Source organism: Carassius gibelio, chromosome B16, assembly GCF_023724105.1.
Source record: "Carassius gibelio isolate Cgi1373 ecotype wild population from Czech Republic chromosome B16, carGib1.2-hapl.c, whole genome shotgun sequence".
NCBI classification, from domain to species: domain Eukaryota; kingdom Metazoa; phylum Chordata; class Actinopteri; order Cypriniformes; family Cyprinidae; genus Carassius; species Carassius gibelio.
Genome location: NC_068411.1, coordinates 20,545,753 through 20,573,485, shown reverse-complemented (window position 1 = coordinate 20,573,485; position 27,733 = coordinate 20,545,753). Strand labels below are relative to the sequence as shown.

The window sequence follows — 27,733 nt, the reverse complement described above, 5'->3', positions numbered from 1 at the left end:
CTATTGTATTTTTTATGTTACTTTAATAAATCTCTATGGCAACACCATTTAAGCTATCCTAAACCCATTCACAATTTAACATCTCAGTATATTGGCATCATGTTGAAAAAGGAGTATGGAGTAGTATGAGGAGGAGTATGAATTCATTTACAGGCTGATTTTATCATAAATCCACAATAAAATTTCTGAGTTCTGTATTAATCTGTGTTGTTGTTGTTTGTTTATTTTTATCTTTTATTTTTCATAGGAAGATAACTGACCCTTTACTCTCCTTTTTAATAAATGTGCTTATAAACCAAGGACAAGCTATTTATAGCTGTATTTATAAACTGCTTACTACTGACTATTAATATTGGGACAAGGCTTTATAAAGCATGAACTGACTATTTACTAATGAGTGCAGTTATTATAAAGTGTTATCAATGAATTTGCTAATGTTAACAAATTAGACATTATTTTACAGTGTTATCAAATCCTTAAATGACTCATAAGCATTTGTGAAAGTTCTGCTTGCATTACAGCTTAGTATTGATCTGTGAGCTGAACAGATTTACTGTTACATTTATGAGATTATGTAAATTCAAATAAATATAATGTCACAGGATGTCATAGGTCAGTATCAAATGAGTTTGAAATTATTATTTGCAGCACAAATAAGGTTTTTTTAGGATTTTTAAAAATCCCTAAAACTGTCAGAAAAAGGTTAAGGCCTAAGCTATTTCTATGTGAGTGGCTTATTTTATTTTTGTTTTTATAATTGTAATACACAAACTATGAAATTATACAAAATGTATAAAAAGATAAATAAATAAATACGCACACATTAAAAAAGCAGCCAAGTCGAATGAGTTTCCTTTTTTATATAGATTAAAATTGAAGACAGAAGCAAGTGGTAAATGTGGTCACTTTAATATTCAAATCCAGTAGATCCAGTTTATGTTCACGTGGCTGTTTTCGTTTATATTCGCCAAGCTATTATGTGTTTTGAAATAATCTTGTCCGTTATGTGTTCGTTCGTACGACGAAAGACAGAAACCTGCAGCTCGAGAGATATGTTATTCTGCCAGTCGCGCTTTCAAATAGTCTTGCACACTTAAACAGGTCACAAACACCTGCATTTAGCTCTTGTTGTGTTACAATGGGTTTATTGTGTGCATTTGTGGTAATATTTTATTTAAAAAAGCTCTTAAACAAGAATAAATTCGTTTGTTTTGAGCTGGACACTGTACGCGCTGATCGGAGGCGGTGATTTCAGATAGGCAGCTGCAAATATTTAATTTTCACACAAACAGTTCAAAAACATCTGAATTTAGCTCTTGGTGTGTTCTAATTGGTTGATTGTGTGATATCGCTGTAATAATTTATTTTTAAAAGCTTTAAAACAGGAATAAATTCGTTTTCTCTGAGCTCTTTACTCCAGACGCACGTGATCACAGCGGTGATTCATCTCTCCTATTTCTCACGTATCTCTGGCCAGAAATAATTTATCCATGAGCCCTGAACCGGTAATAATCAGATATGTTGGTTTAGCTTGTCAGTGTGAATTAAATCTAAGTATTTGTTTGTATTTTTAACCGATTTAAAAGTGAAAGTAAAAGTCCGGGAATTGAACCTGTAGGGGCGCTATTTCTCTCAGACAATGGAAGTCTGAAGCACATATACTCAAACAGAGGGACAGAGTGAGATGAGATGTCTGACAGTTTTTTTAATTTTCTGTTATCCATACAGTGTTGTAAAGTCGTGAAACTATGCATATTTCCTCAGAATGACTTTTTCATCTGTATGAAAAAATTCTTTGACGTGTTTGGAAGCTGCAATTTAAAAATACAATAATGATTCCCTTTGTAAGGTCATTTAAAAAAATCACCACGGCAAAATCATTCAAGCTATCCAAAATCCATTCACAATTTAAGTTCCTATCAGAAATACTGATGTGTGTTCAGAGTTTTGTGAAATTCTAAGTATGTTATTTGCCTCAAAATCACCTGAGAAGTATTCCAGTTTGACATGTTGCCACGGCAACAATTTTTTAGATATCAATATCCCCCTTGCAGATTTATATCAGCTGTGTTTTAACATTATTCTGATGAAGTTTGAAGCAAATCGAGTAATAATAAGATGCTGAATTCAAATCATTTTGAAAATGACACACTTCCTTCTGCCAGTTGGTGGCGCTATAACTTTGACTCCTAATAGTCACATATATGCGATCGACATCATACAACGAATAATCTGATGAAGTTTGATTAAAATCAGGAAATGTATGTGGATGGTATTAGACACTTCCTGTTTCTAATTTCTCGCCATAATTTCAACGCCTCGCCACGAGCAAACCGTTCGAGATATCAAAAATCCCCTGGCAATTTTTCATCCCCAGTGTCTTGAGATCATGTTGACCGAGTTTGGTGGCAATCGAGTAAAAAACCTATGACAAGTATTTCAAATTCCAGAGCATGCGCTTTTTACATAACTCTAAATAGCTGACTTCCTGTTGGGTGGAGCCTATGACATGCAATACGAAAGTTGTTCGGCACGATGAGATCTATATGTGTACTGAGTTTCATATGAATATGTGCAAGTATGTGTGAGCTATACATCAAAATTTTTGACTGTGTTCCAGGGGGCGCCGTAGAGCCCCTGTGCCACGCCCGGGTCCCAGCCTCTGCAGGCTCCTAAAGGCCACAGATTCCAAAGTGTGCGCAAATTTTCAAGAGTTTTTGAGTATGTTAAGGACCCCAAAAGCCCCCACAACTTTGACGAAAAATTTGAATACTAAACCCTAAATAGCCAACTTCCTGTTGGGCGGAGCCTATGATATGCAATACAAAAGTTGTTTGGATTGATGAGATTTATATGTGTACCGAGTTTCATACGTCTACGAGCAAGAATGTATGATATATGGCCCTCCATATTCCAGGGGGCGCTGTAGAGCCCCTGTGCCACGCCCGTGTATCAGTCTCTGCCCGGCCCTAATGGCCGCAGGTTCCAATCTGTGTGCCAATTTTCAAGACTTTTTAAGCACGTTAAGGGCCCCAAAAGCCCCCGAGACGTTGGAAAAAAATAATAATAATAATAATAATAATAATAATAATAATAATAATAATAATAAAAAATAATCCTAAGGAAAACAATAGGCCTCTCGCCCTTTGGGCTTGAGCCCTAATAAAAAACAAAGCAGATACAAGAGGGTCCTCGCACCTCGGTGCTCGGGCCCTAATTAAAGCTGCAAGCAGCGATGAACGGGCCCTCGCACCCGGGCTCACCGCCATCGTGTGGCTTTAGTAAAAAGGTGAACGTTGAGAAATATGCATTTAATGTCCTAAATATAAGTGGAATATATCAAAGTATATCCCATATATGTGCTAATCTTACCGTTGCCAGCAGGTGGCGCTATCATTATAATGGAATATTGGCCTTCAGATGTGTTCAGGGCAGGACTTTTATCGAACATGTGAGGTTTGGGGAGGATTGGACATTTTATGCTTGAGTTACAACAACTTCTCTTGCTGTGGCAAGACATCAAATTTTGTCATGGCGCCATGGAAACGGCCTTTGACAAAAACTCAAGATCTCCAAAAGTTAACATTGCACAGGCCTTTAGATTAGATTAACCACAAAATATATGTTAATCTCAAAAAAATTATAGAAGTAGTTTGTCGCAGCGTAAAACATGTCACTTCCTGTTGCCAATAGGTGGCGCTATGACTATAACTGAATGTGGGCATGTAGATCTGTTAAGGGCAGAAGTTTTATCTAACATGTGAAGTTTGGGGCAGATTGGACATTGTATGTCTGAGTTACAGCAACTTCCTTTTTCATGGCGAAACATCGAAATTTGTCAGGCCGCCATGGACACGCCCTTTAACGAAATCTAAAGATCTTCGCAATTTAACATCGCAAAGGGCTTAAGATTACACTGACCAGGTTTGGTGTTGATCTGAATAAATCTTTAGGAGGAGTTCGTTAAAGTACAACCCCTGAAAATGGCAAAAACAACGCCAATTTTGAAGAGAAAATTCTAAATAATCGACTTCCTGTTGGGATTTGGATTTCGTACCAAGAGACTTTTTTGTAGGTATTGGTGTGTTACATGTGTATACCGATTTTTGTATATGTACATGAAACATAGCTCGAGGCGCACTCTGTTGAAAGTGTATAGGTGGCGCTATAGAGCCATTTTGCCACACCTGATGGAATTTTGGCCTTCAGATGTGTTCAGGCCAGGACTCTTATCACACATGTGCAGTTTGGGGAAGATCGGACATTTTATGCCTGAGTTATAACATCTTTTATTCCCATGGCGAGACATCGAACTTCGTGATGGCGCCATGGACACGCCTTTTAACGAAAACTCAAGATCTTCACAACTAAACATCGCACAGGCCTTTAGATTAGACTGACCACAAAAAATACATTGATGTCATCAAATTTCTAGGAGTAGTTCATCGCAGTGTAAAATATGTCACTTCCTGTTGCCAGTAGGTGGCGCTATGACTATAACTGAATATGGGCATGTCAATCTGTTCAGTTCCAGAGTCTCATCAAACATGTGAAGTTTGGGGCAGATTGGTCATTGTATGTCTGAGTTATAGCAACTTCATTTTTCATGGCGAATCATCGAAATTCGCCAGGCCGCCACGGACACGCCCATTAACGAAAACTCAAAAGCTTCGCAATTTAACATCGCAAAGGCCTTCAGATTAGGCATACCAAATTTGGTGTTGATCTGAATGAATCTCTAGGAGGAGTTCGTTAAAATACAACGCATGGAAATGACAAAAATGACACAAAATTTGCTCATAATATTAGTAATAACCGACTTCCTGTTGGGTTTCGGATTTTGCTCCAAGAGACTTTTTTGTAGGTGTTGGAGAGTTACATGTGTATACCGATTTTCATACATGTACATGAAACGTAGCTCGAGGCGCACACCGTTGAACGTGTATAGGTGGCGCTGTTGAGCCATTTTGCCACACCCACTTCTGAAACCCATATCAGACGTAAATTTTCGCCAGTTCTGAGGTGTGTGCAAAGTTTCATGACTTTTCGAGCATGTTTAGGCCCTCAAAAATGCGATTCATTTTGGAGAAGAAGAATAATAATAATAATTAAAGCTGCAAGCAGCGATGAACGGGCCCTCGCACCCGGGCTCACCGCCATCGTGTTGCTTTAGTAAAAAGGTGAACGTTGAGAAATATGCATTTAATGTCCTAAATATAAGTGGAATATATCAAAGTTTATCCCATATATGTGCCAATCTTACCGTTGCCAGCAGGTGGCGCTATCATTATAATGGAATATTGGCCTTCAGATGTGTTCAGGCCAGGACTCTTATCAAACATGTGAAGTTTGGGGAAGATTGAACATTTTATGCTTGAGTTACAACAACTTCTCTTGCTGTGGCAAGACATCAAATTTTGTCATGGCGCCATGGAAACGCCCTTTAACAAAAACTCAAGATCTCCAAAAGTTAACATTGCACAGGCCTTTAGATTAGACTGACCACAAAATGTATGTTAATCTCAAAAAAATTATAGAGTAGTTTTTCACAGCGTAAAACATGTCACTTCCTGTTGCCAATAGGTGGCGCTATGACTATAACTGAATGTGGGCATGTAGATCTGTTAAGGGCAGAAGTTTTATCTAACATGTGAAGTTTGGGGCAGATTGGACATTGTATGTCTGCGTTACAGCAACTTCCTTTTTCATGGCGAAACATCGAAATTTGTCAGGCCGCTATGGACACGCCCTTTAACGAAATCTAAAGATCTTCGCAATTTAACATCGCAAAGGGCTTAAGATTACACTGACCAGGTTTGGTGTTGATCTGAATAAATCTCTAGGAGGAGTTCGTTAAAGTACAACCCCTGAAAATGGCAAAAACGACGCCAATTTTGCAGAGAAAATTCTAAATAACCGACTTCCTGTTGGGATTCGGATTTCGTGCCAAGAGACTTTTTTGTAGGTATTGGTGTGTTACATGTGTATACCGATTTTTGTACATGTACGTGAAACATAGCTCGAGGCGCACTCTGTTGAAAGTGTATAGGTGGCGCTATCGAGCCATTTTGCCACACCTGATGGAATGTTGGCCTTCAGATGTGTTCAGGCCAGGACTCTCATCACACATGTGCAGTTTGGGGAAGATCGGACATTTTATGCCTGAGTTATAACATCTTTTATTCCTATGGCGAGACATCGAACTTCGTGACGGCGCCATGGACACGCCTTTTAATGAAAACTCAAGATCTTCACAACTTAACATCGCACAGGCCTTTATATTAGACTGACCACAAAAATACATTGATGTCATAAAATTTCTAGGAGTAGTTCATCGCAGTGTAAAATATGTCACTTCCTGTTGCCAGTAGGTGGCGCTATGACTATAACTGAATATGGGCATGTCAATCTGTTCAGGTCAGGAGTCTCATCAAACATGTGAAGTTTGGGGCAGATTGGACATTGTATGTCTGAGTTATAGCAACTTCCTGTTTCATGGCGAATCATCGAAATTCGCCAGGCCGCCACGGACACGCCTATTAACGAAAACTCAAAAGCTTCGCAATTTAACATCGCAAAGGCCTTCAGATTAGGCATACCAAATTTGGTGTTGATCTGAATGAATCTCTAGGAGGAGTTCGTTAAAATACAACGCATGGAAATGACAAAAATGACACAAAATTTGCTCATAATATTAGTAATAACCGACTTCCTGTTGGGTTTCGGATTTTGCTCCAAGAGACTTTTTTGTAGGTATTGGAGAGTTACATGTGTGTACCGATTTTCATACATGTACATGAAACGTAGCTCGAGGCGCACACCGTTGAACGTGTATAGGTGGCGCTGTTGAGCCATTTTGCCACACCCACTTCTGAAACCCATATCAGACGTAAATTTTCGCCAGTTCTGAGGTGTGTGCAAAGTTTCATGACTTTTCAAGCATGTTTAGGCCCTCAAAAATGCGATTCATTTTGGAGAAGAAGAATAATAATAATAATAATAATAATAATAATAATAATAATAATAATAAACGGAGCAATTCCAAGAGGGTCCTCACACCATCGGTGCTCGGGCCCTAATTAAAGCTGCAAGCAGCGATGAACGGGCCCTCGCACCCGGGCTCACCGGCAGCGAGTGGCTTTAGTTAATAGGTGAACGGTGAGAAATATGCGTTTAAACTCATAAATATAAGTAGAATATATCAATGTTTATTCCATATATGTGCCAATCTTCCTGTTGCCAGCAGGTGGCGCTATCATTATAATGGAATATTGGCCTTCAGATGTGTTCAGGGCAGGACTTTTATCGAACATGTGAGGTTTGGGGAGGATTGGACATTTTATGCCTCAGTTACAACAACATCCTATTTCATGTCAAAACATCGAAATTTGTCAGGCCGCCATGGACACGCCCTTTAACGAAACCTCAAGATCTTCGCAATTTGAGATCGCAAAAGGCTTTAGATTACACTGACCAAGTTTGGTGTTGATCTGAATAAATCTCTAGGAGGAGTTTGTTAAAGTCCAACCCCTGAAAATGGCCAAAACAACACTAATTTTGCAGAGAAAATTCTAAATAACTGACTTCCTTTTGGGATTCGGATTTCGTACCAAGAGACTTTTTCGTAGATATTGGTGTGTTACATGTGTGTACCGATTTTTGTACATGAAACATAGCTCGAGGCGCACTCCGTTTAAAGTGTATACGCACTCCGTTGAAAGTGTATAGGTGGCGCTATCGAGCCATTTTGCCACACTCTATGGAATATTGGCCTTAAGATCTGCTTAGGCCAGGACCCTTATCACACATGTGAAGTTTGGGCAAGATCGGACATTTTATGCCTGAGTTATAACATCTTTTATTCCCATGGCGAGACATTGAACTTCATCACGGCGCCATGGACACGCCTTTTAACAAAAACTCAAGATCTTCACAGCTAAACATCACACAGGTCTTTAGATTAGACTGACCATAAAAAAGACATTGATGTCATAACATTTCTAGGAGTAGTCTGTCACAGTGTAAAATATGTCACTTCCTGTTGCCAATAGGTGGCGCTATGACTATAACTGAATATGGGCATGTAGATCTGTTCAGGTCAAGAGTCTTATCCAACATGTGAAGTTTGGGGCAGATTGGACATTGTATGTCTGAGTTACAGCAACTTCCTTTTTCATGGCGAAACATCGAAATTTGTCAGGCCGCCATGGACACGCCCTTTAACGAAACCTCAAGTCCTTCGCAATTTAACATCGCAAATGGCTTTAGATTACACTGACCACGTTTGGTGTTGATCTGAATAAATCTCTAGGAGGAGTTCGTTAAAGTACAACCCCTGAAAATGGCAAAAACAACACCAATTTTGCAGGGAAAATTCAAAATAACCGACTTCCTGTTGGGATTCCGATTTCGTACCAAGAGACTTTTTTGTAGATATTGGTGAGTTACATGTGTGTACCAATTTTTGTACATGTACGTGAAACATAGCTCGAGGCACACTCCGTTGAAAGTGTATAGGTGGCGCTATCGAGCCATTCTGCCACACCCGGTGGAATTTTGGCCTTCATATCTGTTCAGGCCAGGACCCTTATCACACATGTGAAGTTTGGGCAAGATCCGACACTTTATGCCTGAGTTATAACATCTTTTATTCCCATGGCGAGACATCGAACTTCGTCACGGCGCCATGGACACGCCTTTTAACGAAAACTCAAGATCTTCACAACTTAACATCACACAGGGCTTTAGATTAGACTGACCACAAAAAATACATTGATGTCATAAAATTTCTAGGAGTAGTTCATCGCAGTGTAAAATATGTCACTTCCTGTTGCCAATAGGTGGCGCTATGACTATAACTGAACATGGGCATGTCAATCTGTTCAGGTCAGGAGTCTCATCAAACATGTGAAGTTTGGGGCAGATTGGTCATTGTATGTCTGAGTTATAGCAACTTCCTGTTTCATGGCGAATCATCGAAATTCGCCAGGCCGCCACGGACACGCCCATTAACGAAAACTCAAAAGCTTCGCAATTTAACATCGCAAAGGCCTTCAGATTAGGCATACCAAATTTGGTGTTGATCTGAATGAATCTCTAGGAGGAGTTCGTTAAAATACAACGCATGGAAATGACAAAAATGACACAAAATTTGCTCATAATATTAGTAATAACCGACTTCCTGTTGGGTTTCGGATTTTGCTCCAAGAGACTTTTTTGTAGGTATTGGAGAGTTACATGTGTATACCGATTTTCATACATGTACATGAAACGTAGCTCGAGGCGCACACCGTTGAACGTGTATAGGTGGCGCTGTTGAGCCATTTTGGCACACCCACTTCTGAAACCCATATCAGACGTAAATTTTCGCCAGTTCTGAGGTGTGTGCAAAGTTTCATGACTTTTCGAGCATGTTTAGGCCCTCAAAAATGCGATTCATCTTAGAGAAGAAGAATAATAATAATAATTAAAGCTGCAAGCAGCGATGAACGGGCCCTCGCACCCGGGCTCACCGCCATCGTGTTGCTTTAGTAAAAAGGTGAACGTTGAGAAATATGCATTTAATGTCCTAAATATAAGTGGAATATATCAAAGTATATCCCATATATGTGCCAATCTTACCGTTGCCAGCAGGTGGCGCTATCATTATAATGGAATATTGGCCTTCAGATGTGTTCAGGCCAGGACTCTTATCGAACATGTGAAGTTTGGGGAAGATTGAACATTTTATGCTTGAGTTACAACAACTTCTCTTGCTGTGGCAAGACATCAAATTTTGTCATGGCACCATGGAAACGCCCTTTAACAAAAACTCAGGATCTCCAAAAGTTAACATTGCACAGGCCTTTAGATTAGACTGACCACAAAATATATGTTAATCTCAAAAAAATTATAGGAGTAGTTTGTTGCAGCGTAAAACATGTCACTTCCTGTTGCCAATAGGTGGCGCTATGACTATAACTGAATGTGGGCATGTAGATCTGTTAAGGGCAAAAGTTTTATCTAACATGTGAAGTTTGGGGCAGATTGGACATTGTATGTCTGAGTTACAGCAACTTCCTTTTTCATGGCGAAACATCGAAATTTGTCAGGCCACCATGGACACGCCCTTTAACGAAATCTAAAGATCTTCGCAATTTAACATCGCAAAGGGCTTAAGATTACACTGACCAGGTTTGGTGTTGATCTGAATAAATCTCTAGGAGGAGTTTGTTAAAGTACAACCCCTGAAAATGGCAAAAACAACGCCAATTTTGCAGAGAAAATTCTAAATAACCGACTTCCTGTTGGGATTCGGATTTCGTACCAAGATACTTTTTTGTAGGTATTGGTGTGTTACATGTGTATACCGATTTTTGTACATGTACGTGAAACATAGCTCGAGGCGCACTCTGTTGAAAGTGTATAGGTGGCGCTATCGAGCCATTTTGCCACACCTGATGGAATTTTGGCCTTCAGATGTGTTCAGGCCAGGAGTCTTATCACACATGTGAAGTTTGGGGAAGATCGGACATTTTATGCCTGAGTTATAACATCTTTTATTCCCATGGCGAGACATCGAACTTCGTGACGGCGCCATGGACACGCCTTTTAACGAAAACTCAAGATCTTCACAACTTAACATCGCACAGGCCTTTAGATTAGACTGACCACAAAAAAGACATTGATGTCATAAAATTTCTAGGAGTAGTTCTTCGCAGCATAAAATATGACACTTCCTGTTGCCAATAGGTGGCGCTATGACTATAACTGCATATGGGCATGTCAATCTATTCTGTTCCAGAGTCTTATCAACCATGTGAAGTTTGGGGCAGATTGGACATTGTATGTCTGAGTTATAGCAACTTCATTTTTCATAGCGAGTCATCGAAATTCACCAGGCCGCCACGGACACGCCCTTCAACGAAAACTCAAAATCTTCGCAATTTAACATCGCAAAGGCCTTTAGATTAGGCATACCAAATTTGGTGTTGATTTGAAGAAATCTCTAGGAGGAGTTCGTTAAAATACAACGCATAGAAATGGCAAAAATGACACAAAATTTGCCCATAATATTAAAAATAACCGACTTCCTGTTGGGTTTAGAATTTTGCTCCAAGAGTCTTTTTTGTAGGTATTGATGTGTTACATGTGTGTACCGATTTTCATACATGTACGTGAAATGTAGCTCGAGGCGCACACCGCTGAACGTGCATAGGTGGCGCTGTCGAGCCATTTTACCACACCCACTTCTGAAACCCATATCAGACGTAAATTTTCGCCAGTTCGGAGGCGTGTGCAAAATTTGGTGACTTTTTGAGAATGTTTAGGCCCTCAAAAATGCGATTCATTTTGGAGAAGCGGAATAATAATAATAATTAAAGCTGCAAGCAGCGATGAACGGGCCCTCGCACCCGGGCTCACCGCCATCGTGTTGCTTTAGTAAAAAGGTGAACGTTGAGAAATATGCATTTAATGTCCTAAATATAAGTGGAATATATCAAAGTATATCCCATATATGTGCCAATCTTACCGTTGCCAGCAGGTGGCGCTATCATTATAATGGAATATTGGCCTTCAGATGTGTTCAGGCCAGGACTCTTAGCGAACATGTGAAGTTTGGGGAAGATTGAACATTTTATGCTTGAGTTACAACAACTTCTCTTGCTGTGGCAAGACATCAAATTTTGTCATGGCGCCATGGAAACGGCCTTTAACAAAAACTCAAGATCTCCAAAAGTTAACATTGCACAGGCCTTTAGATTAGACTGACCACAAAATATATGTTAATCTCAAAAAAATTATAGGAGTAGTTTGTCGCAGCGTAAAACATGTCACTTCCTGTTGCCAATAGGTGGCGCTATGACTATAACTGAATGTGGGAATCTAGATCTGTTAAGGGCAGAAGTTTTATCTTACATGTGAAGTTTGGGGCAGATTGGACATTGTATGTCTGAGTTACAGCAACTTCCTTTTTCATGGCGAAACATCGAAATTTGTCAGGCCACCATGGACACGCCCTTTAACGAAATCTAAAGATCTTTGCAATTTAACATCGCAAAGGGCTTAAGATTACACTGACCAGGTTTGGTGTTGATCTGAATAAATCTCTAGGAGGAGTTCGTTAAAGTACAACCCCTGAAAATGGCAAAAACAACGCCAATATTGCAGAGAAAATTCTAAATAACCGACTTCCTGTTGGGATTCGGATTTCGTACCAAGAGACTTTTTTGTAGGTATTGGTGTGTTACATGTGTATACCGATTTTTGTACATGTACGTGAAACATAGCTCGAGGCGCACTCTGTTGAAAGTGTATAGGTGGCGCTATCGAGCCATTTTGCCACACCTGATGGAATTTTGGCCTTCAGATGTGTTCAGGCCAGGACTCTTATCACACATGTGAAGTTTGGGGAAGATCGGACATTTTATGCCTGAGTTATAACATCTTTTATTCCCATGGCGAGACATCGAACTTCGTGACGGCGCCATGGACACGCCTTTTGACGAAAACTCAAGATCTTCACAACTTAACATCGCACAGGGCTTTAGATTAGACTGACCACAAAAAATACATTGATGTCATAAAATTTCTAGGAGTAGTTCATCGCAGTGTAAAATATGTCACTTCCTGTTGCCAATAGGTGGCGCTATGACTATAACTGAATATGGGCATGTCAATCTGTTCAGGTCAGGAGTCTCATCAAACATGTGAAGTTTGGGGCAGATTGGTCATTGTATGTCTGAGTTATAGCAACTTCCTGTTTCATGGCGAATCATCGAAATTCGCCAGGCCGCCACGGACACGCCCATTAATGAAAACTCAAAAGCTTCGCAATTTAACATCGCAAAGGCCTTCAGTTTAGGCATACCAAATTTGGTGTTGATCTGAATGAATCTCTAGGAGGAGTTCGTTAAAATACAACGCATGGAAATGACAAAAATGACACAAAATTTGCTCATAATATTAGTAATAACCGACTTCCTGTTGGGTTTCGGATTTTGCTCCAAGAGACTTTTTTGTAGGTATTGGAGAGTTACATGTGTATACCGATTTTCATACATGTACATGAAACGTAGCTCGAGGCGCACACCGTTGAACGTGTATAGGTGGCGCTGTTGAGCCATTTTGCCACACCCACTTCTGAAACCCATATCAGACGTAAATTTTCGCCAGTTCTGAGGTGTGTGCAAAGTTTCATGACTTTTCGAGCATGTTTAGGCCCTCAAAAATGCGATTCATTTTGGAGAAGAAGAATAATAATAATAATAATAATAATAATAATAATAATAATAATAAACGGAGCAATTCCAAGAGGGTCCTCACACCATCGGTGCTCGGGCCCTAAATATAGCTGCAAGCAGCGATGGCGGGCTCAAGCCGTCAGTGCAACGCCACCCCGGTGGCATCGGGAAAACTGTGTCCAGCGGGCATAAGCATTTACAGTAACCCTCTGGCAATCAAATTTTAAGGGATATGGCAGTTAAAGGGTTAATCCGACCCATCTACACTTTGAAATCACATACACAGAACAATATATATAACTTTAGTAACACTTTATTTTAATATATATAAAAAATATATAAGTTGTGCATCGTAGCTGACACCTAAATGAACACATTACAATTGGTTTATGACTGCAAGTCTTTCTCCTCAAATGCTATTGAGCTTCAAATTTGCTTTTGAGCCCATGTGAAAAAGTAGCATAATTTACATATGACTTACAGTTTGTTTTAAAAAATATCAAACATTCAATTTAATGGTGCATTATAGCTGTCACCTAGATGAACAATTACAGTTGTTTTTATGACTGTAAGTCATTCTCTTCAAATGCTACTGACGTTAGAAAAGTGTATAACAATATCACATGTAACTTTAGAGACGGTCCCTAAATTTGAGACTCTCGAATGTCCAATGTCAAGCCAACTTTATGCCTGTTTTTGTTTTGTTTTTTACTTTATTTTTCTTTTCTCTGTGCCGGATTGCTGATGTCTTTTACCCGGGCATAGATGTCCATCCATCAATTACGAACATTCATCCGCAAATGTCCGAGCGGTCGCGAGCGCGGATGGGAGAATGGCGCATGTTTTATTTTTTTTGAGCTACTGGGATGGTGCCCCCTCTGGGAGTTGGTGCCCTACGAAGACTGCGTATTCTGCATATAGGGAGCGGCGGTACTATCTGGAAGATATATTCCTCAAACCGTCGTACAAGAGGAGGTGATGCTAGTACTTCAAGCATCTCTCAAAACCTATCTGTTCATAAAGCCTATATATAAAGTCTTAATATAGTATTCCACAATATGTTGTGCTATTCTAATATTATTGTGGTTTTTTATTGACATTGTTATTTGCTGTTATTTTTTGTTTTAATATTGTTACTGTTGTTACTTGTTGTACGGTGACCTTGAGTGGTTTGAAAGGCGCCTTAAATTAAATGCATTATTATTATTATTATTATTATTATTATTATTATTATTATTATTATTATTATTATTATTATTATTAGCTGTACACTTGATAAAAAAAATTAAATATAAATTTATGCAATTGTATATATATGTATATATAGTGTACAGTTTTCTTTTATTGCATCTTGAAATAAATGTTTCTGAGTTCTGTGTTTGTTTATTTTTTTTATTTTTATTTTTTTTTAGGAAGATTACAGCCTTTAATCTCCTCAAAATAAATGTGCATATAAACCATGAACAATTTAATTATAGCTGTATTTATAAAATGCTTACTAATGACTATTAATTTTGGGAGAAGGCTATATAAAGCAGCAACAGTTGATGTTGAGGCCTAAGATATTTCTTAAGCTGTAATGATGAAAAAACAACAACAACACAAAATTGCTTTTTTTTTCTGCTGGTGATTAAAGAGATGATTAAGTCTCCCTCCCTCTCTCTCTCTCTCTCTCTCTGACACCAAGCCCATCCCCTCTCCCACACATTCACACAAACTCAGCACACACACTTAACACACACACACTTAACACACACACACTTAACACACAAACACACACACACACACACATTACCCACAGTGACAGAGGGACAGAGTGACATCAGATGTATGGTAGTTTTTTAATTTTCTATCATCCATATAGTGTTGTATAGTCATGAAACTATGCATATTTCCTCAGCATGACTTCTATGTGTACATTTTGTTGAAGTGTTTAGAAGCTGCACTTAAAAAAATAAAAGACATTTACTGGTTCCTTTTTTACTGTTATTTCAAAAAATCACCATGACAAAACCATTCAAGCTATCCAAAATTCATTCGCACCTGTTCTGTAAGATAAATTCTTTAAACAGTGGTAAAAGAGGATGTGGTGCTGATCCTTCAAGAGTCACTCCAAACTTATCTGTCCATAAAGCCTATAAAGAATTATTCTTAATATACAGTATTTCACAATACTTCAGCATATTATTCTAATTAAGTGAGGGTCATTTTATCAGTAAAATACATATTATTTTTCTTTGAAAGATTTCTATAAATGATTTAAATCATACTTGTTTCTACAATAATTATTTAAAAGTAATCATATAGCGCCATCTGGTGGCCATTATTGGTACTAAGAATTGCAAGCTTGATTTATATGTTATGATAGTTTTAATTTTAAGCTGGCTCTTGAAAATGATAAAGCTATGAAACTTACTGTGCTTCTTTCAAATGATGACTTCTACGTATACAGTATTGTTCAAAATAATAGCAGTACAATGTGACTAACCAGAATAATCAAGGTTTTTAGTATATTTTTTATTGCTACGTGGCAAACAAGTTACCAGTAGGTTCAGTAGATTGTCAGAAAACAAACAAGACCCAGCATTCATGATATGCACGCTCTTAAGGCTGTGCAATTGGGCAATTAGTTGAAAGGGGTGTGTTCAAAAAAATAGCAGTGTCTACCTTTGACTGTACAAACTCAAAACTATTTTGTACAAACATTTTTTTTTTTCTGGGATTTAGCAATCCTGTGAATCACTAAACTAATATTTAGTTGTATGACCACAGTTTTTTAAAACTGCTTGACATCTGTGTGGCATGGAGTCAACCAACTTGTGGCACCTCTCAGCCGTATTCCACTCCATGATTCTTTAACAACATTCCACAATTCATTCACATTTCTTGGTTTTGCTTCAGAAACAGCATTTTTGATATCACCCCACAAGTTCTCAATTGGATTAAGGTCTGGAGATTGGGCTGGCCACTCCATAACATTAATTTTGTTGGTTTGGAACCAAGACTTTGCCCGTTTACTAGTGTGTTTTGGGTCATTGTCTTGTAGAAACAACCATTTCAAGGGCATGTCCTCTTCAGCATAGGGCAACATGACCTCTTCAAGTATTTTAACATATGCAAACTGATCCATGATCCCTGGTATGCGATAAATAGGCCCAACACCATAGTAGGAGAAACATGCCCATATCATGATGCTTGCACCTCCATGCTTCACTGTCTTCACTGTGTACTGTGGCTTGAATTCAGAGTTTGGGGGTCGTCTCACAAACTGCCTGTGGCCCTTGGACCCAAAAAGAACAATTTTACTCTCATCAGTCCACAAAATGTTCCTCCATTTCTCTTTAGGCCAGTTGATGTGTTCTTTGGCAAATTGTAACCTCTTCTGCACATGCCTTTTTTTTAACAGAGGGACTTTGCGGGGGATTCTTGAAAATAGATTAGCTTCACACAGACGTCTTCTAACTGTCACAGTACTTACAGGTAACTCCAGACTGTCTTTGATCATCCTGGAGGTGATCATTGGCTGAGCCTTTGCCATTCTGGTTATTCTTCTATCCATTTTGATGGTTGTCTTCCGTTTTCTTCCACGTCTCTCTGGTTTTGCTCTCCATTTTAAGGCATTGGAGATCATTTTAGCTGAACAGCCTATCATTTTTTGCACCTCTTTATAGGTTTTCCCCTCTCTAATCAACTTTTTAATCAAAGTACGCTGTTCTTCTGAACAATGTCTTGAACGACCCATTTTCCTCAGCTTTCAAATGCATGTTCAACAAGTGTTGGCTTCATCCTTAAATAGGGGCCACCTGATTCACACCTGTTTCTTCACAAAATTGATGACCTCAGTGATTGAATGCCACACTGCTATTTTTTTGAACACACCCCTTTCAACTAATTCAACTAATTGCCCAATTTCACAGCCTTAAGAGCATGCATATCATGAATGCTGGGTCTCATTTGTTTTCTGAGAATCTACTAAACCTACTGGTAACTTGTTTGCCACGTAGCAATAAAAAAATATACGAAAAACTTTGATTATTCTGGTTAGTCACATTGTACTGCTATTATTTTGAACAATACTGTATAAAAAATTATGAAGAGTTGGAATAAAGAATGTTAAAGATATAGTAAAATAACTATTGTATTTTTTTATGTTACTTTAATAAATCGGTATGGCCACACCATTTAAGGTATCCTAAACCCATTCGCAATTTAACATCTTCAGTATATTGGCATCATGTTGAAAAAGTTTGGTGTGAACTACTTGTGTCTTCTTGGAGGAGTATGATTCATTTACAGGCTGATTTGATCATAAATCCACAATAAAATTTACAGCATTTACAGTAACCCTCTGACAATCAGTTTTAAGGGATGCGGCAGTTAAAGGGTTAATCCGACCAATCTAGACTTTGAAATCACATACACAGAACAATATATATAACTTTAGTAACACTTTATTTTAATATTTATAAAAAAATGTATAAGGTGTGCATTGTAGCTTACACCTATATGAACACATTACAATTGCTTTGTGACTGCAAGTCTTTCTTCTCAAATGCTATTGAGCTTCAAATTTGCATTTGAGCCCATGTGAAAAAGTTGCATAATTTACATATGACTTACAGTTTGTTGTAATAAATATCAAACATTCAATTTAATTGTGCATTATAGCTGTCACCTAGATGAACAATTACAGTTGTTTTTATGACTGTAAGTCATTCTCTTCAAATGCTACTGACGTTAGAAAAGTGTATAACAATATCACATGTAACTTTAGAGACCGGCCCTAAATTTGAGACTCTAGAAAGTCCAATGTCAAGACAACTTTATGCCTGTTTTATTTTCTTTAGTTTTCTTTTCTCTGTGCCGGATTGCTGATGTCCTATACCCAGGCATAGATGTCCATCCATCAATAACGAACATTCAGCTGCAAACATGAGGTGTGAGCGGTCGCGAGCGCGGATGGGAGAATGGCGCATGTTTTTTTTTTTTTTGAGCAACTGGGATGGTGCCCCCTCTGGGAGTTGGTGCCCTACGAAGACTGCATTCTATGTTATACTGCATAATGTGAACAAATTAGACATTATTTTACAGTGTTACCAAATCCTTAAATAATGTATTAGTGTTTTGTAATTATTTTAATGACCTATAAGCATTTGTGAAATAGTTTTGCTTGCATTGCAGCTTTATCTGTCAGTTGAAGAGTTTTACTGTTACATCCATGAGATTAATAAATGTCATGTCACGTCACAGGTTGTCATAGGTCAGTATCAAATGAGTTTGAAATTATTATTTGCAGCACAAATTAGGGTTCTTAGGATGTTTTTAAATCCCTAAAACTGTCAGAAAAAGATAAGGCCTAAGAGATTTCTTAACCTGTAATGAAAGGAAAAAACACCACCATTAGCAACAACAAAAACAATAACAATTTAAAATACAGATTTTTTTTTTCCTGATTATTAAAGGGATGATTAGGTCTCTCTCTCTCTCTCTCTGCCAGACAGCCCCTCCCTACAGTCCACACACACTGTCACAGTCACCAACCCCCTCACACTCCCCCTCCCTCTCCCCCTCCCTTCCCTCACACAGACAGGGTGGCCAGAGTGAGATCATGTCAGTTGAGAAGTCTGACAGTTTTTTAATTTTCTTTTATCCATACAGTGTTGTAAAGTCGTGAAACTATGCATATTTCCTCAGAATGATTTGATCTTTGTATAAAAAAATGCTTTGAAGTGTTTGGAAGCTGCAATTTAAACATACAAGACAATCAATGTTTCCCTTTTTACTGTCATTTCAAAAATTCACCACGACAAAACCGTTCAAGCTAACCAAAATCCATTCGCAATTTAAGTTCCTCAATGGTTTTTCTTCATGTAGACAAAGTTTGGTGTGTATAGTGTACTTCCCCTGTGAGGAGTATGCATTAAATCAGAGCTCAATTTAAATATTCAAATCAAAATAGCCGACTTCCTGTTGGTCGTAGCTGATGACTGTGAATTAGAAAGTTGTCCGTCTTGAAAAGAACAATTTATGTACCAAGTTTGGTGTCTGTAGCTAAAACTAACCCCCCCACTTTTGACAAAAGGTGGCGCTATAGAGTGCCTCCTTCACGCCCTTTTAAAAGCTTTTGCCATTGTCTAGTTATCACTAATACTGATATGTGTTTTGAGTTTTATGTAAATCTGAGCTTGTTGTCTGCCTCAAACTCACCATAACAGGACATTCAAGTTTGACACATTGCCATGGCAACACTATATCAGATATCAATATCCCCACAACAGATTTACATCGGCCGTGTTTTGTCATTATTCTGATGAAGTTTTAAGTAAATAGAGTAAAAATAAGATGCTGAATTCAAAGCATTTGGAAAATGACACACTTCCTGCTGCCAGTTGGTGGCGCTATAATGTTGACTCTTAATAGTCACATATATACGATCAGTATCATACAACGAACAAACCAATGAAGTTTGATCAAATTCAGGAAATGTATGTGGATGTTATTAGACATTTCCTGTTTCTCATTTCTCGCCATAATTTCAACGCCTCGCCACGGGCAAACCGTTCGAGATATCAAAAATCCCCTCGCAATTTTCCATCCCCAATGTCTTGAGATCATGTTGACCGAGTTTGGTGGCAATCAAGTAAAAGACCTATGACAAGTATATCAAATTCCAGAGCATGCTTTTTATAAACAGCCCTAAATAGCTGACTTCCTGTTGGGCGGAGCCTATGACATAGAGTGCGAAAGTTGTTCGGCTCAATGAGATCTATAAGTGTACTGAGTTTCATATAAATACATGAAAGTGTGTGTGAGCTATGGTTCAAGATTTCTGACTGTGTTCCAGGGGGCGCTGTAGAGCCCCTGTGCCACGCCCGGGTCCCAGTCTCTGTGGCGTCCTGATGGCCGCAGATTCCAATGTGTGTGCCAATTTTCAAGAGTTTTTGAGCATGTTAAGGCCTCCAAAACCCCCCGGAAGGTTTAATAAAAAATAAAAAAAATAATAATAAATATAGCTGCAAGCAGCGATGTCGGGCTCAAGCCATCAGTGCAACGCCACCCCGGTGGCATCAGGATAACTGTGCCCAGCGGGCATAAGCATTTACAGTAACCCTCTGACAATCAGTTTTAAGGGATGCGGCAGTTAAAGGGTTAATCCGACCAATCTAGACTTTGAAATCACATACACAGAACAATATATATAACTTTAGTAACACTTTATTTTAATATTTATAAAAAATGTATAAGGTGTGCATTGTAGCTGACACCTATATGAACACATTACAATTGCTTTGTGACTGCAAGTCTTTCTTCTCAAATGCTATTGAGCTTCAAATTTGCATTTGAGCCCATGTGAAAAAGTTGCATAATTTACATATGACTTACAGTTTGTTGTAATAAATATCAAACATTCAATTTAATTGTGCATTATAGCTGTCACCTAGATGAACAATTACAGTTGTTTTTATGACTGTAAGTCATTCTCTTCAAATGCTACTGACGTTAGAAAAGTGTATAACAATATCACATGTAACTTTAGAGACCTTCCCTAAATTTGAGACTCTAGAAAGTCCAATGTCAAGACAACTTTATGCCTGTTTTATTTTCTTTAGTTTTCTTTTCTCTGTGCCGGATTGCTGATGTCCTATACCCAGGCATAGATGTCCATCCATCAATTACGAACATTCAGCCGCAAACATGAGGTGTGAGCGGTCGCGAGCGCGGATGGGAGAATGACGCATGTTTTTTTTTTTTTTTTTTTTTTTTTTGAGCAACTGGGATGGTGCCCCCTCTGGGAGTTGGTGCCCTACGAAGACTGCATACTATGTTATACTGCATAATGTTAACAAATTAGACATTATTTTACAGTGTTACCAAATCCTTAAATAATGTATTAGTGTTTTGTAATGATTTTAATGACCTATAAGCATTTGTGAAATAGTTTTGCTTGCATTACAGCTTTATCTGTCAGTTGAAGAGTTTTACTGTTACATCCATGAGATTAATAAATGTCATGTCACGTCACAGGTTGTCATAGGTCAGTATCAAATGAGTTTGAAATTATTATTTGCAGCACAAATTAGGGTTCTTAGGATGTTTTTAAATCCCTAAAACTGTCAGAAAAGGATAAGGCCTAAGAGATTTCTTAACCTGTAATGAAAGGAAAAAACACCACCATTAGCAACAACAAAAACAATAACAATTTAAAATACAGATTTTTTTTTTCCTGATTATTAAAGGGATGATTAGGTCTCTCTGTCTCTCTCTCTGCCAGACAGCCCCTCCCTACAGTCCACACACACTGTCACAGTCACCAACCCCCTCACACTCCCCCTCCCTCTCCCCCTCCCTTCCCTCACACAGACAGGGTGGCCAGAGTGAGATCATGTCAGTTGAGAAGTCTGACAGTTTTTTAATTTTCTTTTATCCATACAGTGTTGTAAAGTCGTGAAACTATGCATATTTCCTCAAAATGATTTGATCTTTGTATAAAAAAATGCTTTGAAGTGTTTGGAAGCTGCAATTTAAACATACAAGGCAATTAATGTTTCCCTTTTTACTGTCATTTCAAAAATTCACCACGACAAAACCGTTCAAGCTAACCAAAATCCGTTCGCAATTTAAGTTCCTCAATGGTTTTTCTTCATGTAGACAAAGTTTGGTGTGTATAGTGTACTTCCCCTGTGAGGAGTATGCATTAAATCAGAGCTCAATTTAAATATTCAAATCAAAATAGCCGACTTCCTGTTGGTCGTAGCTGATGACTGTGAATTAGAAAGTTGTCCGTCTTGAAAAGAACAATTTATGTACCAAGTTTGGTGTCTGTAGCTAAAACTAACCCCCCCACTTTTGACAAAAGGTGGCGCTATAGAGTGCCTCCTTCACGCCCTTTTAAAAGCTTTTGCCATTGTCTAGCTATCACTAATACTGATATGTGTTTTGAGTTTTATGTAAATCTGAGCTTGTTGTCTGCCTCAAACTCACCATAACAGAACATTCAAGTTTGACACGTTGCCATGGCAACACTATATCAGATATCAATATCCCCACAACAGATTTACATCGGCCGTGTTTTGTCATTATTCTGATGAAGTTTTAAGTAAATAGAGTAAAAATAAGATGCTGAATTCAAAGCATTTGGAAAATGGCACACTTCCTGCTGCCAGTTGGTGGCGCTATAATGTTGACTCTTAATAGTCACATATATACGATCAGTATCATACAACGAACAAACCAATGAAGTTTGATCAAATTCAGGAAATGTATGTGGATGTTATTAGACATTTCCTGTTTCTCATATCTCGCCATAATTTCAACGCCTCGCCACGGGCAAACCGTTCGAGATATCAAAAATCCCCTCGCAATTTTCCATCCCCAATGTCTTGAGATCATGTTGACCGAGTTTGGTGGCAATCAAGTAAAAGACCTATGACAAGTATATCAAATTCCAGAGCATGCTTTTTATAAACAGCCCTAAATAGCTGACTTCCTGTTGGGCGGAGCCTATGACATAGAGTGCGAAAGTTGCTCGGCTCAATGAGATCTATAAGTGTACTGAGTTTCATATAAATACATGAAAGTGTGTGTGAGCTATGGTTCAAGATTTCTGACTGTGTTCCAGGGGGCGCTGTAGAGTCCCTGTGCCACGCCCGGGGCCCAGTCTCTGTGGCGTCCTGATGGCCGCAGATTCCAATGTGTGTGCCAATTTTCAAGAGTTTTTGAGCATGTTAAGGCCTCCAAAAACCCCCGGAAGGTTTAATAAAAAATAAAAAAAATAATAATAATAAGAAGAAGAATAATCCTTAGAAGAACAATAGGGCTCTTCGCCCCTTCGGGCTTGAGCCCTAATTAAAGCTGCAAGCAGCGATGAACGGGCCCTCGCACCCGGGCTCCCCGCCAGCGAGTGGCATTAGTAAAAAGGTGAACGGCGAGAAATATGCATTTAAAGTCATAAATATAATTGGAATATATCAAATTATATTCCATATATGTTCCAATCTTCCTGTTGCCAGCAGGTGGTGCTATCATTTTAATGGAATATTGGCCTTCAGATGTGTTTAGGGAAGGACTCTTATCGAATATGTGAAGTTTTGGGAAGATCGAACATTTTATGCCTGAGTTACAACAACTTCTCTTGCTGTGGCGAGACATCAAATTGTGCCAAGGCGTTATGGACACGCCCTTTAACAAAAACTCAAGATCTCCATAATTTAACATTGCACAGGTCTTTAGATTAGACAGACCACAAAAAAATTACATTTCTGTCAAAAGATTTCTAGGAGTAGCTTGTGGCAGCATAAAACATGTCACTTCCTGTTGCCAGCAGGTGGCGCTATGACTATAACTGAATATGGGCATGTAGATCTGTTAAGGGCAGAAGTCTTATCTAACATGTGAAGTTTGGGGCAGATTGGACATTGTATGTCTGAGTTACAGCAACTTCCTTTTTCATGGTGAAACATCGTAATTTGTCAGGCCGCCATGGACACGCCCTTTATCGAAACCTCAAGATCTTCGCAATTTAACATTGCAAAGGTCTTTAGATTTAACTGACCAAGTTTGGTGTTGATCGGAATAAATTTCTAGGAGGAGTTCGTTAAAGTACAACCCCTGAAAATGGCAAAAAAAACGCCAATTTTGCAGAGAAAATTCTAAATAACCGACTTCCTGTTGGGATTCGGATTTCGTACCAAGAGACTTTTTTGTAGGTATTGGTGTGTTACATGTGTGTACTGATTTTTGTAAATGCACGTGAAACATAGCTCGAGGTGCACTCCGTTGAAAATGTATAGGTGGCGCTATGGAGCCATTTCGCCACACCCAATGGAATATTGGCCTTCAGTTGTGTTCAGGCCAGGACTCTTATCAAACATGTGAAGTTTGGGGAAGATCAGACATTTTATGCCTGAGTTACAAATTTTATTCTCATGGCGAGACATCAAACTTTGTCACGTCGCCAAGGACACACCCTTTATCGAAAACTCAAGATAATCACAATTCACTATCGCAAAGGCCTTTAGATTAAACTGACCATAACACAATTTAGATTTTATTAGATTTCTAGGAGTAGTTCATTGCAGCATAAGGCATTCACTTCCTGTTGCCAGCAGGTGGCGCTATGACTATAACTAAATTTGGGAATGTTGATCTGTTCAGGTCAGGAGTCTTATCAAACATGTGAAGTTTGGTGCAGATTGGACATTTTATGTCTAAGTTATAGCAACTTCATTTTTCATGGCGAAACATCGAAATTCGCCAAGCCGCCACAGACACGCCCTCAAACGAAAACTCTAGATCTTCGCAATTTAACATCGCAAAGGCCTTTAGATTACACTGACAAACTTTGGTGTTTATCTGAATAAATCTCTAGGAGGAGTTCGTTAAAGTACAACCTCCGGAAATGGCAAAAATGACAAAATTTTGGATGAGAAAAAAAATAATAACTGACTTCCTGTTGGAATTTGGATTCCGTACCAAGAGACTTTTTTGTAGATATTGGTGTGTTACATGTGTGTACCGATTTTCATACAAGTACGTGAAACGTAGCTCAAGATGCACTTCGTTGAAAATTTATAGGTGGCGCTGTCGAGCCATTTTGCCACACCCACCTTAGCAAACCATTGCATACCTAATATTTTTCCAGCTCTGACGTGTGTGCCAAGTTTCATGACTTTTCGAGAAAGTTTCAGAAAAATAATAATAATAATAATAATAATAATAATAAACAACACAGAAACAAGAGGGTCCTCACACCATCGGTGCTCGGGCCCTAATAATAATAAACGGAGCAATTCCAAGAGGGTCCTCACACCATCGGTGCTCGGGCCCTAATAATAATAATAATAATAATAATAATAATAATAATAAACGGAGCAATTCCAAGAGGGTCCTCACACCATCGGTGCTCGGGCCCTAATAATAATAAAAAACAAAGCAGATACAAGAGGGTCCTCGCACCTCGGTGCTCGGGCCCTAATTAAAGCTGCAAGCAGCGATGAACGGGCCCTCGCACCCGGGCTCACCGCCATCGTGTGGCTTTAGTAAAAAGGTGAACGTTGAGAAATATGCATTTAATGTCCTAAATATAAGTTGAATATATCAAAGTATATCCCATATATGTGCCAATCTTCCTGTTGCCAGCAGGTGGCACTATCATTATAATGGAATATTGGCCTTCAGATGTGTTCAGGCCAGGACTTTTATCAAACATTTGAAGTTTGGGGAAGATTGAACATTTTATGCTTGAGTTACAACAACTTCTCTTGCTGTGGCAAGACATCAAATTTTGTCATGGCGCCATGGAAACACCCTTTAACAAAAACTCAAGATCTCCAAAAGTTAACATTGCACAGGCGTTTAGATTAGACTGACCACAAAATATATGTTAATCTCAAAAAAATTATAGGAGTAGTTTGTCGCAGCCTAAAACATGTCACTTCCTGTTGCCAGCAGGTGGCGCTATTACTATAACTGAATATGTGCATGTAGATCTGTTAAGGGCAGAAGTCTTAACTAACATGTGAAGTTTGGCGCAGATTGGACATTGTATGTCTGAGTTACAGCAACTTCCTTTTCATCGCAATATATCGAAATTTGTCAGGCCGCCATGGACACGTCCTTTAACGAAACCTCAAGATCATTGCAATTTAACAATGCAAAGGCCTTTAGATTACACTGACCAAGTTTGGTGAAGATCTGAATAAATCTCTAGGAGGAGTTAGTTAAAGTACAACCCCTGAAAATGGCAAAAACAACACCAATTTTGCAGAGAAAATTCTAAATAACTGACTTCCTGTTGGGATTCGGATTTCGTACCAAGATACTTTTTTGTAGGTATTGGTGTGTTACATGTGTGTACCGATTTTTGTACATGTACGTGAAACATAGCTCGAGGCACACTCCGTTGAAAGTGCATATGCACTCCGTTGAAAGTGTATAGGTGGCGCTATCGAGCCATTTTGCCACACCCAATGGAATATTTGCCTTCATATGTGTTCAGGCCAGGACCCTTATCACACACGTGAAGTTTGGGGAAGATCGGACATTTTATGCCTGAGTTATAACATCTTTTATTCCCATGGCGAGACATCGAACTTCGTCACGGCGTCATGGACACGCCTTTTAACAAAAACTCAAGATCTTCACAACTATCCATCACACAGGTCTTTAGATTAGACTGACCACAAAAAAGACATTGATGTCATAAAATTTCTAGGAGTAGTTTGTCGCAGTGTAAAATATGTAACTTCCTGTTGCCAATAGGTGGCGCTATGACTATAACTGAATATTGGCATGTAGATCTGTTCAGGTCAAGAGTCTTATCCAACATGTGAAGTTTGGGGCAGATTGGACATTGTATGTCTGAGTTACAGCAACTTCCTTTTTCATGGCGAAACATCAAAATTTGTCAGGCCGCCATGGACCCGCCCTTTAACGAAACCTCAAGTCCTTCGCAATTTATTATCGCAAAGGGCTTTAGATTACACTGACCAAGTTTGGTGTTGATCTGAATAAATCTCTAGCAGGAGTTCGTTAAAGTACAACCCCTGAAAATGGCAAAAACAACACCAATTTTGAAGGGAAAATTCAAAATAACCGACTTCCTGTTGGGATCCGGATTTCGTACCAAGAGACTTTTTTGTAGGTATTGGAGTGTTACATGTGTGTACCAATTTTTGTACATGTATGTGAAACATAGCTCGAGGCGCACTCCGTTGAAAGTGTATAGGTGGCGCTATAGAGCCATTCTGCCACACCCGGTGGAATATTGGCCTGAAGATCTGTTCAGGCCAGGACTCTTATCACACATGTGAAGTTTGGGGAAGATCGGACATCTTATGCCTGAGTTATAACATCTTTTATTCGCATGGCGAGACATCGAACTTCGTCGCGGCGCCATGAACAAGCCTTTTAACGAAAACTCAAGATCTTCACAACTGAACATCGCACAGGCCTTTAGATTAGACTGACCACAAAAAAGACATTGATGTCATAAAATTTCTAGGAGTAGTTCATCGCAGTGTAAAATATGTCACTTCCTGTTGCCAATAGGTGGCGCTATGACTATAACTGAATATGGGCATGTCAATCTGTTCAGGTTTGGAGTCTCATCAAACATGTGAAGTTTGGGGCAGATTGGTCATTGTATGTGTGAGTTATAGCAACTTCATTTTTCATGGCGAATCATCGAAATTCGCCAGGCCGCCACGGACATGCCCTTCAACGAAAAGTCAGGATCTTCGCAATTTAACATCGCAAAGGCCTTTAGATTAGGCATACCAAATTTGGTGTTGATTTGAAGAACTCTCTAGGAGGAGTTCGTTAAAATACAACACATGGAAATGATCAAAATTACACAAAATATGCTCATAATATTAAAAATAACCGACTTCCTGTTGGGTTTAGAATTTCGCTCCAAGAGTCTTTTTTGTAGGTATTGGTGTGTTACATATGTGTGCCAATTTCCGTGCATGTACGTGAAACATAGCTGGAAGGCTGTTGATTTTCTTGGT

At 38.8% G+C, this 27,733-nt stretch overlaps 1 protein-coding gene and 1 long non-coding RNA gene across 7 annotated transcripts in view; one reads left to right on the top strand and one right to left on the bottom strand.

The window, feature by feature from the left end:
• Positions 1 to 27,733, bottom strand: part of sema6e (sema domain, transmembrane domain (TM), and cytoplasmic domain, (semaphorin) 6E) — a 168,396-nt gene that overhangs the window by 28,252 nt on the left and 112,411 nt on the right. The gene's annotated exons all lie outside the window — the stretch shown is intronic.
• On the top strand, positions 1,856 to 27,733 carry LOC127974790 (uncharacterized). Its single transcript, XR_008157359.1, has 3 exons — positions 1,856 to 3,289; positions 9,539 to 12,215; positions 26,055 to 27,733. It is a non-coding gene; the product is annotated as an uncharacterized LOC127974790 (long non-coding RNA).